This window comes from Haliotis rufescens, unplaced genomic scaffold, assembly GCF_023055435.1.
Source record: "Haliotis rufescens isolate VD_foot unplaced genomic scaffold, xgHalRufe1.0.p SCAF_19, whole genome shotgun sequence".
In the NCBI taxonomy this organism is placed as follows: domain Eukaryota; kingdom Metazoa; phylum Mollusca; class Gastropoda; order Lepetellida; family Haliotidae; genus Haliotis; species Haliotis rufescens.
Window position 1 is genome coordinate 17471758 of NW_025963879.1, and position 17775 is coordinate 17489532.

At 40.6% G+C, this 17775-nt stretch overlaps 1 long non-coding RNA gene across 1 annotated transcript; it reads left to right on the forward strand.

The window, feature by feature from the left end:
- The first annotated feature begins 5508 nt into the window (after positions 1-5508).
- Positions 5509-11229, forward strand: LOC124137561. Its single transcript, XR_006861540.2, has 3 exons — positions 5509-5782; positions 9367-9573; positions 10715-11229. It is a non-coding gene; the product is annotated as an uncharacterized LOC124137561 (long non-coding RNA).
- The last annotated feature ends 6546 nt before the right edge of the window (positions 11230-17775 follow it).

Genomic DNA, 17775 nt, shown 5'->3' on the forward strand with positions numbered 1-17775 from the left:
TCAATAAATGTTCGATAGTGTTAACATATTGAGATCTGGAGAGCAATGGCAGGACAAGGGTGTTGAAAAAGGCTGTTTTAAATCTAGCCGTGTGAGGTCGGGCGTTGTCTCGTTGAAAAATGGGAAGGACGTGTGGCCGAAGAATTTCATCCGTGCGACGCTGTGCCGTTAAATTCCCCCAAAATTGCACTAAGTCCGTTCTACCAGTGTAGAAGATGACTGCCCACATCATCACACTACCACCACCAAATCCGTCCACTTCCGGTACGCAGTTTCGTGCATAACGATCACCGCGACGCCTGTAAATACCAAGTCTACCATCCGCACGGCGAAGCATAAAACGTGACTCGTCACTAAACCATATTTGTCTCAATCGCAGTTGTGGTCACACTCTGTGATCTTGACATCGTAGCGGACGATGCAGGTCCGTCAAAATGACACCTCGAACTGGTCGTCTAGCGCGAATACCTACCGCGCGTAAACGGCCCCTCGCTGTCTGAGCTTATCCCAAGCATCCTGGTATTGCCGTAGTTGTAGAGGTGGCCGTGCTGGTTCTTTTACGTAAGTGACGTAGCTGTATGAACCTGTCCTATGCTCTAGTAGTGATACATGGTTAACCGGACCTGGGAAGGTCACGTGTTGTCCCGTGTGTAATAGTGCTTGGGAAAACCTGAAAATGATTCTCTTGTTTGCAGTCGGCCGATGGCAATGTTGCGTTGGTCTGCCGTCAGTCGTGGCATATTTTCGCTGTTTACTTGCTGTTAGATTGTGATGGCATGCAAATGTAGCAGGGCGTGGAGTCATCCCACAGATGACATCCTTACCTTGCCAGCTTGCTGACGGGGTTAACCTCTTTGGTAACGTGGACAAGGCGTCCGACCTCTGATCAGAAGAATCCAATCACGGGACTCGGAAATTTTATGGCTGCTACATTGGCGCCCAACGTGGGGCTGAGCACGTTCATATTACATTTGAGCAAAATAAGGCTCGGTACCCTTCTATGCGGCCCGGGACGTGCCTTCTGTTGACGGGGGAGTATGTAGCAGGGCGTGGAGTCATCCCACAGAAGACATCCTTACCTTGTCAGCTTGCTCACGGGGTTAACCTCTTTGGTCATGTGGACAAGGCGTCCGACCTCTGATCAGAAGGTCCGTGGTTCGAATCCCATCACGGGACTTGGAAATTTTATGGCCGCTACACAAATGACAAACCAACGTTTTCATAGCCCAACAAGTGATGTTGCACGTGCGTGTCATGTTGGTGTGTTTCGGCGCTAGGCTCTCACGAGGTTGTGTTTTGCGATTTTTTCGAATCTTTTCACCAAATTTCTGCAGTATGTCATTCTTTCCACAGAAATCAGTCCCAATCCATGCAGAAATGATCAATTTATTTTGGTATTAATTTTGTATGGATGTCTTCAACACTATGTCAGGTATTTACGATTATACTACTTTTGCGTTTCTTTTCTTACAGAGTACATAAATGATTGTAGTGTTTGTGTGTGTTTGTGTGTGTGTGTGTGTGTGTGTGTGTGTGTGTGTGTGTGTGTGTGTGTGTGTGTGTGTGTGTGTGTTTGTGTATATGTGTTTTTGTGGGTTTTTTGTGTGTGTTTGTGTATGTTTGTGTGTTTGAGCGTGTGTGTGTATGTCTGTATGTGTGTGTGTGTGTGTGTGTGTGTGTGTGCGCGTGTGCGTGTGCGTTTGTGTGTGTGTGTGTGTGTGTGTGGCTGCTTATACTGGCCCGTACTAGTATCAGTTACATAGTGCTAGCCCACTGAGATAACATGGATATGCCACTTATTATCAGACACAGTTTACGAACGAACGAACGAACGAACGAACGAACGAACGAACGAACGAACGAACGAACGAAACAAAGAACCACAAAAGACAGTCCTTGATTTATACCCTAATTGCCGAGCGCCAGGCAGGATAACAAGTACCATTGCACCAACGTATGGTATGACGCGGCCTGGGATCGAAACACAGACCCTCCGTTCCCCGGGCACTCGCTATACCCGCTACACCACAGAAGCGATCCAAACCTTCAAGCCAAACCATCCTATTTCTTGTTATCATTTCAGGTGAAATTTAAAAAAACCTCAGAATTTTTTTCTAAATGTAGTCAACTTACCTGCAAGAGAATGCATACACTTGTAAACGAGAATTGACAAAAACATTACAAAACATTATCAAAACGTTATCCCCGACATACTGCAAACATTAGGTCAAAAACACAACTATGATACCCGTATCGAATACATCGCCATCAAACAATCATTTGAGGATGTAAGCTTTCGTTTAAGCTTTTCTTTCTTTTGGCAGTTTAGTTATTATTGATGGCATTGTTTCTGATATAATGACGTTTTTTTCAGAACCCAGTAAATCGACCCCAAAACCGCCGTGGGGACTGTCGCAGGAGTGTCTACCGCTCGCTCTGTCCGATCGTAGGATGCGTCATCGTAATGGCGATTGGATTCGTCATTTACAAGTTAACTCAGTAGTTGTTTTTATTGAGTTATGTCCCCTTGACAGCTGGATGGACACATTCGGCACCACTCGCATGTTTCCGTAACCTACAACAAGGCTCGCCCCCTTCTCGAAGGCCGCCATGCGTCGAAACGGCGCAAGCCAATCAGGATATGGGTACTTCGATAAACATTCCTTCATATCCATATTTTTATTGTCATTAATTCATATAAAATGTGTGTACTGTTTGTAAACGCTGTCCATGAAAGAACAGATTCAGTCATGAAATAAATGAGTCTGAAAAGTTGTCGGTTTATGCATTGAAAAGGCAATATCAAATTTACCACACTTAACTAAATATGTGAGAAATGCAATGTTGAAATTACTAAAATCCGAGAACCACCCTCTTCTTGTCAGTTTTCTTCATCTAATTTTGATAACTTATTTACAAAAAAATAATTTGCAATTAAAAGATGAACAGCTGGGAATGAACGAGTTGAATGACTTACCAAATATACTGTTGTGCAAAAGAATATATTTATATCAGTGAGGTCCGATAATCTTACAACAGGAATAAGGGGGCGCTGCTGTAGGTAAGGCTTTTATTAATTTCACTTTGAGAGGCGGGTAGAATAAGAGTTATCGTTATTGTTTGAAGTTGATCTAGTGTTGATCTGCCAAAATGGAATCCTTCGAGAGTGGCACGAATGTACATTCGGCTCGTTCCGGAATATTGGAATGGGCAGTGGTAAACTCTCTCTCTCGCTCTCTCTCTTCCTCTCTCTCTCTCTCGCTCTCTCCCTCTCCCTCCTCTCTCTCTCTCGCTCTCCTTCCCCTCCCTCTCTCTCTCGCCCCCTCTCTCTCCCTCCCCTCTCTCTCTCCCTCCCCCTCTCTCTCCCGGAATGGGAATGGACAGTGATAAACTCTCTCTCTCTCTCTCTCTCACTCTCCCCCTCTCTCTCTCTCGCTCTCCTTCCCCTCCCTCTCTCTCTCGCTCTCTCCCCCCTCTCTCTCTCTCGCTCTCCCGCGGAGTCCATTGGGCGTATAGGCAAAATAGGGATGACACCAGGTGTTCGCAAAAAGGGTAAGCATGTCCTGCACTACCGGTAGAACCCGCATTCACACAATTTTGCCAGTGAGTAGGGAGGTGAGAGGGAGTGAGTGAGTGAGTTGTGTTCAACACCACTTTTAACAGTATTCCAGTTATATCACGGCGTGTCAGCTTATAGGTTTGTCAGCACCATACCCATGCTCGTGGGTTTTCATGAAAGTGGTAAATCTCCGAGACCTGCATCACTTCGGGCTTTCCTCCCACATAAAGTTGACACGCTGTGATATAGCTGTTCAAAGCGATGTTAAACCCAGCTCACCCTCTCACAAGGAATATTGTGCATACATGAAGTTTGATACAGTTTTCCATCTACAGGACGGGGTTTGTTTAGGGTCTTTCTGACATGCTGAAAAGGGAAAGTTCAATTTTACATAAACGTCTTAAAATCTTTAATGAACTCTTCAGTTGCAGACTGGCAGCCAGACATTATTCATTCCATTACTTACACATATTGAGTAATAAAGTTAGTGAGAAAGATGATGTTTCGAATTTCTGTAGAAATTTTAATTATGGCCATGCGTGTTCATGATCCATGATGGTTTGTAATGTCTTAACATATATCCTGGGAAATTCAGCGTGGGTCATTGACAGGATCAAATATTAGAAAACGGTTCACTAAATCACTTTCATGGACAGATTTGGCCTTACTTCTGTATTACGTTTCTAAATTCAAAACATGCAGAGTCTAAGAAAAATTCTATTTTACAGTTCAACGAATACTTAGGAGTAGATACTTAGGAGGAGAGTGAGTGAGTGAGTATGGTTTTACGCCGCTTTTAGCAATATTCCAGCAATATCACGGCGGGGGACACCAGACCTAGGAGGAGAACGATATGGCTTCTTCAAACTTGCATGACTACACACACACACACCGACACATACCGACACATACCGACACACACACACACACACACACACACACACACACACACACACACACACACACACACACACACACTCTCTCTCTCTCTCTCTCTCTCTCTCAATCAATCAATCAATCAATCAATCAATCAATCAATCAATCAAACTAACAAACAAAAATACTCATACACACATATTTGCTTTCAGTGAGTCAGAAGGCTCTGTAGCCATACGCTAAAGTACTATTAACCTAATTATCGACATACATATGTTAATTATGAACATATCAATGTTCCACTTGCGGCATAAAACCGCACACACACACTCACCTTTATGATTACTCCGTCAAGCGTGTTTGGGGACAAGTAGTTTAGTCTCGCATCTTTACATAATTGATTTAGTCTCGCATCTTTACATAATTGATTCAAATGACATAGAAGGCGAAGTAAGTCATTGCCCGCAGACCCGGGCATTGCTGGGAAACAATTACTGGTGATCAATGTATTGTCGTCAAAGACAAGGTTTCGACAAGGAGTTACGGTTGCAGGATTCTAAAACCATTGTTCCTTGTGTTGATATCGACCAGTTTGATAACAACACATTTTTAAATCCTAGCAACCAACGGTTTAAATATGAGCAGTAATGTACGGGTTATGCCAGAATCAATATGAACGTGCTGCTATCTATGGAAATAGCACAAACAAATCAGTTGGTAAATATTACATATCATATTAAATTGTGTATGCGCTGATACGGATTTTTCCCAAGTTTTAAAAAATAAAATGTTCATCTGACATACTGTATGTTTTGGAAAATAATGTGTTGTGGGTTCAAAACGATGTTTGGGTCTTTTTGTTCCAAAGACAAGCATTTATGTCTTGCATCGCGATGGCTGAAAGAAAAAATATGTTATCTAACACAAAACTCCCAGGGGGGCCTAAATAATAAACAGTCGGTCCCTAAGTGTCACTAGAAAAATCAAGAACATCGTATAAATAGACGGGGTAAACAAATTTTGAATACAACACTACGTCTGTTCACGGTCGCTGATCACACGTGACTCACGAGACAGGGTATAAATACAGTAGCAGCGACTGCTTGCTCCAGATAAATCCATAAGTATTGACTCGTCTGCCGGCTGTAGGAGACTTGCCACATCTGTGACTAGTATCCGTGTCGTCCCCGGTATCTGTGGCGAGACACACCGTCACAGACGTCGCCGTCCGATGAGGCATCGAAAATGTAGGACCTATGGCTAGAAAGATAAGGACGGATGACACCCCCGCGTCGTACACCTATTGATAGAAGGAAGTTAGAAGCGACACCTCCGACACGCTAAGTGGTGAGTTCGTGTGTCACATGTTCTCACTCGTGACTTGCATTATCACCAGTACTAATTATTCGTAGCCTGATGTAAACAACATTTTGTGAAACGTGATGACGAATGCATTGTCAGTATTCTGGCGTTTGACGATGCAAAACATCTGCGTCGCATTTCCGTGTCTGCTATATTTTGTGTATGATATCCAGTTGCCATGACCTTGTAGCGACATTATATCAACAGATTTATATGATTTCCACACGCACATATTCTGCCGTAGTACATCATGTATTCAGAGAACTCATTATTCAGTGTTGACCTCGTTACTACTATTGACAAGATCTGTCATTGTTGTGACGGTTGTTGTTTGTGAACTCCAGCCCCAGTTAATATTACATTTCGAGTCGAGTTACAGTTCATAACACGTGGCAGGCCTGTTAGACTTCGCCTTCTGAACAATAAAACGTATATAATTCATTGGAAACACATGTGATTTTTTCATATTTCGGATGCTGCGAAATTTCCTAATGGATCAGAGTAGGTACAGAAAACTATTTTATTTCGAGGAGGATTGAGATGTTTAATCCATTAGGAATTTAAGAGTTCGCATATGGATATATTTCGTACTTACACAGTTTGTTTACATAATATTATGTTCGTTTCTTGACAAGTGAAGAGGCAGACAGACAGATTGATAGTCCTTTCATTCACGGTGTTGTTGGTGTTATAAAAGATACCCTTGCCTGCCCATGACACTTAAAGTCGTTGATGCTTGACCTGCTTTGACAATCTATATGATTCATGAGGCTCTTGAAAATGAAATCAATAGAGCTCATTGAGATACACGTAATACCTGCCTCCATACCCGGGCGAGTCATCGTGATATTAGACTTTTAATATCAGCAATTGGGAAACAAATGCTTGTCAGGTATGGCATTTTCATTTGATGATTTTCTGATGTTTTCTGTTGATATGATATGTAACACTTGGCGTATGTCTGTTCCTAAATTATTAAGGCCCGTTGTACTGTTCCTAAATCATTAAGGCCCGTTGTACTGTTCCTAAATCATTAAGGCCCGTTGTACTGTTCCTAAATCATTAAGGCCCGTTGTACTGTTCCTAAATCATTAAGGCCCGTTGCACTGTTCATCAATCATTTAGGCTCGTTGTACTGTTCCTTAATCATGAAGGCCCGTTGTACTGTTCCTAAATCATGAAGGCCCATTGCACTGTTCCTAAATCATGAAGGCCCGCTGTTCTGTTCCTAAATCATTTAGGCCCGTTGTACTGTTCCTAAATCATAAAGGCCCGTTGTACTGTTCCTAAATCATTAAGGCCCATTGTACTGTTCCTAAATTATTAAGGTCCATTGTACTGTTCCTAAATTATTAAGGCCCGTTGTACTGTTCCTAAATCATTAAGGCCCGTTGTACTGTTCCTAAATTATTAAGGCCCGTTGTACTGTTCCTAAATCATTAAGGCCCGTTGCACTGTTCCTAAATTATTATGGCCCGTTCGAATCCCTTTTCGCACCATTATATTTGTAAGTTTCAGCACCATACCCATGCTTGTGCTCATTACTGATGTTGATAATAATACCGGATTGAGGTGAGGTGAGGTGAGGTGAGGCGAAGCGAAGCGAAGGGACATGAAGTGAAGTGAAGCACATCAGTAACTCGTGCTCGAAGGTTTTACCAAGTGATTAACGTCTGAGATACTTCCGATGTCCGTCCAACTTCAAACTGATACGAACTGATACGCCTTGAAAAAACTCAAATATTGGCCAAAACGATGTTGAAACTCACTCACTCAACAAGCATTTCTGTACAGTATCTGAATATTGATATATTATTCATGATCAATCATCAAACCTTTGAAGGCATTCATCTCCATCATGCTATAATATTTACGCAATATCGTCTCTCAACTTTCACACGTATGTATACTGTTTAATAAACAATGTCGCCACATGTCTACATACGCAATATATTTATATCATGTGGTCAGACCTTTCTGTACACGTTTGTGTCCTTTTTTATTATTATTATTTACACAAGATCATAACTATAAACATTAGGTCAAAGTGTCTTACATATCATAATTTTTTTAGAGAATACTGCTTAAAAGCATTCTTGGAGATAATCGTGAAACACAAATTGTGGAGACACTGTTCAACTGGATCATGAATGTTTTGATGCTCATGATGTCAATCACCGGACTGTGTTTTCCAGATTGGAGTAGTTACAGACCGCGGTCATACAGCTGGTATACAACAAACAAAAACAAAATAGGTTTTATGAAACTGTTAACTATAAAAGAACATGTCTTAAGTTTGTTTGTTTGTTGTTTAACGCCGCACTCCAGCTATATGACGACGGTCTGTAAACATTCGAGTCTGGACCAGACAATCCAGTATATGTACTAATAGGAATGTATGAACCTATAATTCGATTACTTCAGAAAAATTGCGGCTGGTGCCACTTTGGTAGCATATACATAATTTCTCAAAATTCCGATTATTTTTTCTCCTTACTTTTAATATATTTTCCTAATTTCATTTATTTTCTCGTTACTTTGAGCTTTTTCTCGTAATTTCGGTTATTTGCTCGTTATTGCAAGTTGATATCACAACAAAATTACTGGTTATGTCATTACTCGTTGCTTCGATTTTGTTCTCGTCACTTCAATTAATTACTCGTTATTTCAATTATTTCCTCGTTGCTTAGAGTTTTCTCTCGTTACTCCGATTATTCTCTCGTGATTTCGATTATTTTCTCATTATTTTCTCATAGACTAAATTTCGAAATTTCGAAAAAAAGTGAAATAACGAAAATACACTTGAAATTTCGAGGTTTTGAAATAAACTTGAAATAACGAGAAAATAATCGAAATGACGAGTAAAAATCGAAAGAACGATGAAGTAATTGAAATAACTAGAAATTTCGATTACAAAATATCGATTAATGCTACCAAAGTGACCGTTAACAGTACGTTGTAAATTGAAACATTGAACCCGAAAACACATGATGAGCAACACATCAATGGCACAAACAATATTTCAGGATGCAAATGAAATTATTTTTCTTGAAAAGAAGCGTCGACCAAGCGCCTCTGAGCATATGAAGCGCTGCATAATGTACACAGGAACTCGTTATTGGTCAGCAAATAAAAATATATACCCCCTATATGTAAGTAGAGAAATAGGGGGTATATATTTTTATATACTGACCAATAACGAGTTCCTGTGATAATGTATTATCATTCTATTCTGTTGGCCATTCATATTATTTTCAGGGGCGGTCGGGTAGCCTAGTGGTTAAAGCGTTCGCTCGTCACGCCGAAGACCCGGGTTCGATTCCCGACATGGGTACAATGTGTGAAGCCCATTTCTGGTGTCCCCCGCCGTGATATTGCTGGGATATTGCTAAAAGCGGCGTAAAACCATACTCAGTCAGTCAGTCAGTATTATTTTCACGCTATTTTGTCTTTTACACCCAATGGATTATCAAGACTGATCCATATTTGTTTTGGCGCCGACGTTTTATATTTATGAGATGGTTGTAATCAATAATATCATCTCAGTCACTCATTCTTCTCTGCTCCAGAAAATGACATCCGGTACTACTACTTCCGGTCCCACTACACCGCAGGTTTTCACCATCTTCACGTTACCGTCGTATGAAGACGCTGTCAAGAGCTCAGGCGAGCCCCCTTCATATGAACAAGCCTTAACGCATCCGAGAGTTGATCATCTGGAGCATGACGTCAACCCGCATGTTCCTCCCAACGTGGTGGCCCCTACTTACACGCCGGTGAGACCGTCAACCGATCTTGACGTACTCTGAGAACATCTGTAAACAAAACCCCGATAATCCGGAAACTGTGTAATAGCATTCCAATTGACTCAATTCAGTAATGTGAATATGAAAACACAATGTCTTGTTGGGACCCGGGTGACCCGGTCCTATCAAGCGCCGGAATACGTTGTGCGGAGTTGCGTCCCTTGGGCGTGACAGTATCTTAAATTATGACGTGGGCCCTGATTATATTTGACACATTTGGTTATCGGCAGTATACTGTGCTCTTGGCTTTCACTAAAGTAGTAAACGCCTAATACCTGCATTACTTCGGGCTTTCCTCCCACATTAAGCTGAGACGTCGTGATATAACTGAAATACTGTTCAAAGCGGCGTTAAACCCAACTCACTCACTCACGTTCTATTTTAACATTGTGTCATATGTAGTGCAGTAATGACAAGCATTGGCGGCATTATAATCAATTTTATATTTTTATTAAATTATTAATTTTTTATGGACATTATATACAAGTAGCAGAGCTCCAGATAACTTTTTGAGCAATTAAGTTTTTACTCTAGGGTTCCTATTCTAATTGGTTTATTACATTTTTCATTGGGTAACCAACATTTTTTCACTCATCTATTCATCACTCTTTTGGGTTTTCAAAAAAATTAGTGAACATTTTAAGATATATAAAAAAGAAAAAATGTTTTAGATGTATATAACTGTTCTAAATATATATGGTTGACTCGGAAAGTAAATTACCTCGTAATTGTGTTTCGGAAATTAGCTCCGTTGTACGCATGCTGAAAAAGCTTCATTGGGAATTTACACGAGCTGGTTTTATACATTTGAGGTTTTCATTTAATGCATGGGTTTCTGTACGCAAGTTAATTGAAAGTGATTGGGTTTTGAATATTTTTTTAAATTTTAATTTTTTTTTTAAAATTTTTTTTGGGGGGGGGGGGGGGGGGGGGGGGTGAATTTTACGCAAATACACTGTTTATCTGTAGCTCTGTAGCAGTATGCATGCAAACACTGTTAGTTTTGTTCAGATGACACATGCAGGGATTAAGTACAAGAGTAGATAGATGCAAAGATATAGCCCATGTTTTGGCGATGTAGAGGAGCTTGATCTTATCTTTCAATTTCCAGAATCAAATCAACATCCAGCCCTATCACCAGAGTGCCTGTCGCCGCAAGTTCTACCGCTCGCTGTGCTGGGTCGTTGCTGGGGCAGTGATTTTGTTGTTAGGATACATCATTTATATAGGAATATGGAGGAATATAAACACGGAGACGAAAACGTGACACGTGACTTCATCAACACCATATTACTTGGTACATGTGGCAGTATGGATGTTCAGTCTGACTGGGATACTGTCTGCAGGATCTGCGCATCAAATGGTTTTCAAAAACACCTTTCAGCTCAAGCAATGACAGTTCACTGAGTGCCTTGCAAGTGTTCTGTTAATGATCAAGCAGACATAATACTGTCTGTAGAATATCTCTGAATATGGATCTTCTTGGAATTTAGTACTTGTCCCCGTTCCACAAAGCGATCGCAGCGCTACGACAGTCGTAAGTCTGTGTTAAAATATGGGAGTTACGATCACCTTAGCGCTACGACAGTCGTAAGTCTGTGTTAAAATATGGAGTTACGATCACCTTAGCGCTACGACAGTCGTAAGTCTGTGTTAAAATATGGAGTTAAGATCACCTTAGCGCTACGACAGTCGTAAGTCTGTGTTAAAATATGGAGTTACGATCACCTTAGCGCTACGACAGTCGTAAGACTGTGTTAAAATATGGAGTTACGATCACCTTAGCGCTACGACAGTCGTAAGTCTGTGTTAAAATATGGAGTTACGATCACCTTAGCGCTACGACAGTCGTAAGTCTGTGTTAAAATATGGAGTTACGATCACCTTAGCGCTACGACAGTCGTAAGTCTGTGTTAAAATATGGAGTTACGATCACCTTAGTGCTAGACAGTCGTAAATCTGTGTTAAAATATGGAGTTAAGATCACCTTAGCGCTACGACAGTCGTAAGACTGTGTTAAAATATGGGATTTACGATCACCTTAGCGCTACGACAGTCGTAAGTCTGTGTTAAAATATGGGAGTTACGATCACCTTAGTGCTAGACAGTCGTAAGTCTGTGTTAAAATATGGAGTTACGATCACCTTAGCGCTACGACAGTCGTAAGTCTGTGTTAAAATATGGGAGTTAAGATCACCTTAGTGCTAGACAGTCGTAAGTCTGTGTTAAAATATGGAGTTACGATCACCTTAGCGCTACGACAGTCGTAAGACTGTGTTAAAATATGGGATTTACGATCACCTTAGCGCTACGACAGTCGTAAGTCTGTGTTAAAATATGGAGTTAAGATCACCTTAGTGCTAGACAGTCGTAAGTCTGTGTTAAAATATGGAGTTAAGATCACCTTACCGCTACGACAGTCGTAAATCTGTGTTAAAATATGGGAGCCACGGTCGTCTTAGTGCTATGTTAAAATATGGGAGTTACGACAATTTTATAGTGCTGCGACCGTCGTAAGTCTGTTTGAAAGATATGGGAGTTACAATAATCTTAACGCAACGGTCGCTTAGAGGACCGAGGCCCTCAGCAGGCACGGACATGTTTGTAGCGACGGCTTAGTTAAAGGGAGACGATCCTCACAGTTGCTAGCGAGGCCAAGACGTTGTGATAAGTGATTAGTCAAACTAAATCATGGTCATGATATAATCACTGAATCATTACTGTTTGTTGTTTAATGCCTCACTCCAAATATTTCAGCTATATAAAGTCGGTCTGTAAATAATCGAGTATGGATCAAACGGTCCGTTGATTGAAATAATGAGCGTCGATCTACGCATTAAGGCTACGATGTCGTGCATCAACCAAGTCAGCGAGCCTGACCTCCCGATCCCGTTAGTCTCCTCTCGCGACATGCATAGGTTGATAGATTGGTAGATTTTAACCCCGTATTTTCCCGGGGAAGCATTAACTGATACATTTCAAAAGTTGAGTTTACAGACAAGCAAAGTGGGTTCTAAATGATACCATCCTATTAGCTAGGACTGCTAGATGACCCAAGCAGAGTCTCCCTTTAAGAGCAAGTGTTGTGGTCATGTCCAATCTCGGTCCAGAACACAGCTGTAGTGCCTTGTCAGAACCAGTTATTGCTAGACTAGACCAGTTATTGCTTGAATGAACCAGATTGAACTGGATTGAACTGGATTGAACTGGATTGAACTAGATCGTCTGATATGGAATGCCAGACGATGAAATGGACTGTGAATGACATGAAGCCATAAAACATCTGACGCAAGCCATAGGACATCAAGAAACATCTCAATCGACCATTTCTGTTCATTTCTTAACGGCTTTTGTTTTCCGGAATGGAACGAATGGTGACGGTTTCTTCAGCAGGATGTTGAAGTCAAAGTAATAGTTCTGATTACATGTGTGATTTTCTGTCTTGAAGGACATGTATGCAACAATAACACTTTTAGTGAAACAGTCTCTTCGCGTTGGCAAGATTCCACTTGTTTACAAAGTACAGCTAATGGCGAGGCATTCGTGACCAACTCGTGTTATTCCGGGACAAGCCGCTTCTTGCAGGTTACGGAATGCGGCGAGTGGTGACGAATGATGGCGAGGGTTGCAGGAGTTGTCTTCCCTTGTGCTGAACGTGCGGGTATACTGCTGATGAAATCCACCTCTGTGTATCGACCCATCACAACATGTGCCATAAATCAAACAACCACCCATGTTTCTACCAGGATGTGTTCTACGCTGGTGGACAAACGTGTATGTTGATTAATGAAGTGCTTCATTGTTCATATTTATATGTTACCCGTGCTATAACAGTGATCAGTTATGACATTGGTTTGTACGTATTTACGTTCTACTTTCGCTTTTTAATGAAAATCGAACAAATCTTGTTCAAATGTTAGGAACAATTTCTGTTAATCCTTTGATGACTACGAACAATCCGCTGATTTACAAAAAAAGTAAATCAACTGATCATTCAGCTCTTACTGGGCTGCCACGTGCATATTACATAACACACATTTGACCTCACTTCAAACCTGGATTTAGATTGAATAATTACCCCAGACACAATAAATGCCAAATGGGAACCTTCGTCAGGTATTCGGAGTGGTGCTACCACTAATTATACCTGTAATAAATTCATTAACTGAGCATCAAGTGAATGACGACAAATACATAAGTGTGGGGTTATACCAGAAAACGTGGATGACAACAAGGGAGTAGTAATCGTATTATCGACGCAATCCGAAATCCGAAAATGCTTTCACTGCATGGGTACTTTTTTTAAAAACTATAACAATCAGGGGTATTTCCAAATGACGACAGCCGATGAGCTCCGCCGTTCTTTTTGTCTGTTTGTTTATGCTGAAGATATTAATTAACATGCGCCCTTTGTCGAAACGGTTGTTGCTGTAATGTGGATGTTAGTACGACTATGTATGTATAAGCTATAGCACACCACGTACACGCTAATGCACTTTCATACCCTCACACGCATAACGTACTACCTTTTATATCATGTTTGCTACTATTATTCATACTCAGAGAATGTTTTATTCAAAACTTATTTATCAATAGACTAATCAAACTTACACCTACGATCGACATAAAATAAATATTAGTCAGGCCACAGTACTAACAGGAAGAAACTCCACGATTATATATAAAAACCACTTGTTATTAATTACGTCATCGCGTAATAACACGCATTGTACCAAGAAATCGGCGTGTGTAGACAAAAAAAAGTATTATCCAAGATGTATCACAAATGACATCATCAAAATTATTGACATCACAGATATTCATATACGAACGGTATTAATCGCAAAAGTATGGATTCGGTTTAACCAGATTGACGTTTTAAAGAGTATATGTCATTATTGAATATAACAGCCTGACATCAATATGAATGACAACAGCGCGGTATTTCGGACACAGTTGTTTACAAAATTGTCCTAACTTTCAAAATGACTTTCTTAACTCTATTAAGACACAATGATACTATTTTCGTGTCCGACATTCTCGTTTCATACGGCCAAGTATATAATGTACGAGAGGTTTTATACAAAATACATGTTGTGTGGTATTGTTGTGTCAAGTTGTATGGCTCTGTTGTAGTATTAGAGGCGAGAGCATCAGTTGGCGTTCTTTCCCCAAGAACCGTTGATGATGTTAAAAAATTTTCCCGTTAAAAAATGTATATATACTTGTTTGCATTATGATAATTTATTTTGCTACCGCTTTTCAAAATGTTTGATGATTTATACTGCTATGAAATTATTAATGTAAGTGGGTTAATATTTAAGGTCTTGTAGGTAGTATCTCAGTCACATTGAGACGATATTAATGTGTGTTAATTGTTTGTAAATGATGATTGATATGTGGAAGAATGGGGAATACAGTAGTCATCATCAATAAACCGATATAACAAGAATTTTATGCATATTTTATGTTTCATACCTCATCACGTACATCCATCACTTTGTACTTCCTTCATTCGTCACCTCATTTTGTACTTATAAAACTGTAATAATAAATTTGATTAGAAAAGCGTTTTTGTGTCGTTTATTAATATGTTCCACACTGGTAGACTGTTAGACTAACATTTAGTCTATGAAATCTTATATTACACAATATCCTTCTTGACTTAAAAATAAAAAAAAAATTCCATATGCTGATTTTAGAGCTAGCTAGATCTGGCTAGACTTGCTTTTGTATGCGTTTCTAGATTATTTATTTTCATAAAATAAATATATTCCACAGTCATGGTGCAGGACAGGTAGACCCCGTGTTTCATGGGCGCGGCCCGGTACGCTGGCCATGGCATGTGATACTGGACGCTATAGTCACAAACATTAATGTCGTGAAGGGATGTATGTATTCTTGTCTGAAAGAAAATAACAATCAGGACACATTTTATTTTGGATGAGGGATGTAGCAAATTAGCTTTTTTCGGTAGTAATAAGGATAAGAATTAAAACAAAGGACGAGGTTTCATTAAGAGAAGACTGAAAATGCCACATTTTAGAGTTTTGGAAATCAAAGAACTATCGACAAATATCAGACATATTCAAATAACTGACGGCAAGACCTTTTTCTGTCCTGCACGATTTTGCGAGCTTCAAGGGAAAGTCTTAATTATGACATGTCTGTCACCCCAGGTGATTTTTTACCGGATGTTTGTACTGGTTTTTTTAATGTATATACATCTCCAAAGAAAATCAGCTTGGGTCAAAGACTTTTTTATGTTCGAATATTAGAAAAACGGATGAGTTTATTGTATTATTTATCACAGACAAGGATAAAGATTGCTCACAGGTTTTTTCTCTGTTGTTGTTGCCCCGTTCATCCATCTTCCCGAGGCAAGGGAGTTAACTGACTATAAAAAATCCAGTTTCCACCCTTGCCGAACTAGGCTGAAACTATGAAGTGACATATTGGCTGGACTAAATGCATGTACAGTCCAATCAAAATCGTATAACCAAATCGACATCCGGCCCATAAACACGATGTCGACTGCCGTGCAGATTTCAGTGGATTGCAGAGTTTGCAGAGCATATGTGCCGTCGTTTGGGCGTCGTCAGATAGTTTCTTGTTATGACGCTCTACCTCTACGCCACGGAGGCGGTCTCAGAGTACTTAAAAACATGCATGGTTGCCATGGTTTTTTATACACTTTATAGAGGATTTATGGGGCTAAAGACGATATACAATGCATTTGAGCAGTTATTAGTGAAAAATCTACCACATTGTTTTGGTAGTTCCATCTTTCTTTTTCTTATCCACCAAAGGTAGTGCGAGCGCGAAAATAAATACATAAATAAATAAATGAATGAATGAATGAATGAATAAATAAATAAATAGATAAATAAATAAATGAATAAATAAATAAATAAATAAATAAATAAATAAATAAATAAATAATAGTAGTAGTAGTAGTAGTAGTAGTAGTAATTGAAAAAAACTGTCCAAACAAAATGGAAGCGACATGGTCAAAAAGAAATCAGTAGAACTATACAATGATGATACCAGGTGTACAACATGTATGCAAGGTCTGACATTGTCGACGAAACAGTTTATCAAAGGGTCTATGTATTGCATGTATGGAGCTTAAAGATACGTGAGTTATATTTAGTTGTAATTCAGGAAGATCAATGAACCGTGCAACAGGCAATGTACCAGGTGCGTCGGCCTTAGCGTACCTTATCATGAACTGTCAGGTGTTCGTTTGGTTACTCGTTGTAAAAGCACCCAAAGGCAGATATCGTGGGGTGTAATTCCAATCTTATACACCCGATAAAGATATCACTGCTTTACATCTTACCGACTTAGTTTCTCAACCATAGTGTAACGGACAAGGATGTTATGTTAGGCACTAACCCCGGGCGGTAGGGTAGCTCAGTGGTTGAAGCCCTCGCCCCGGGTTCAATTCCACATGTGTAATAGCGGATTAGCTTATCCATCTGTGTGTGTGTGTGTGTGTGTGTGTGTGTGTGTGTGTGTGTGTGTGTGTGTGTGTGTGTGTGTGTGTGTGAGAGTGTGAGTGTGTGTGTGTGTGTGTGTGTGTGTGTGTGATCCAGGATGTTGAAAAATGGAGGGTTCAACCACTAACCTCACGAACCGTAATTGTTACAGGATCTGAGGCAAGCTGATACACAAGGTTCGAGCGCGTGTGTGTGTGCGTGTGCGTGCGTGTGTGCGTGCGTAATGTGTGCGCGTGCGTGCGTGTGCGTGTGTGCGTGTGTATGTGTGCGTGCGTGCGTGCGGGTGCGTGCGTGTGTGTGTGTGTGTGTGTGCTATCTCTGGCCGCATTCATAGGTTACCGACTTCCCCGAGTGTGTTAGGGGATTCATGCGTGTGCGTGTGTGTGTGTGCGTGCGTGTGCGTGCGTGCGTGCGTGCGTGCGTGCGTGTGTGTGTGTGTGTGTGTGCTATCTCTGGCCGCATTCATAGGTTACCGACTTCCCCGAGTGTGTTAGGGGATTCAAACCTCATTCCTGTGCCAACTGATGGTGTAAGATCTATCGCTGGGAAAACTTTCCGGAAGGAAGCATCCGAAGAGAGGTCCTTAACCCTCAACCCTTAAAATGGAATGACATGTTCAGCACGTGCATAAGCCGGGGAGGTATATTATATAAGCCATATGATTGTGTGT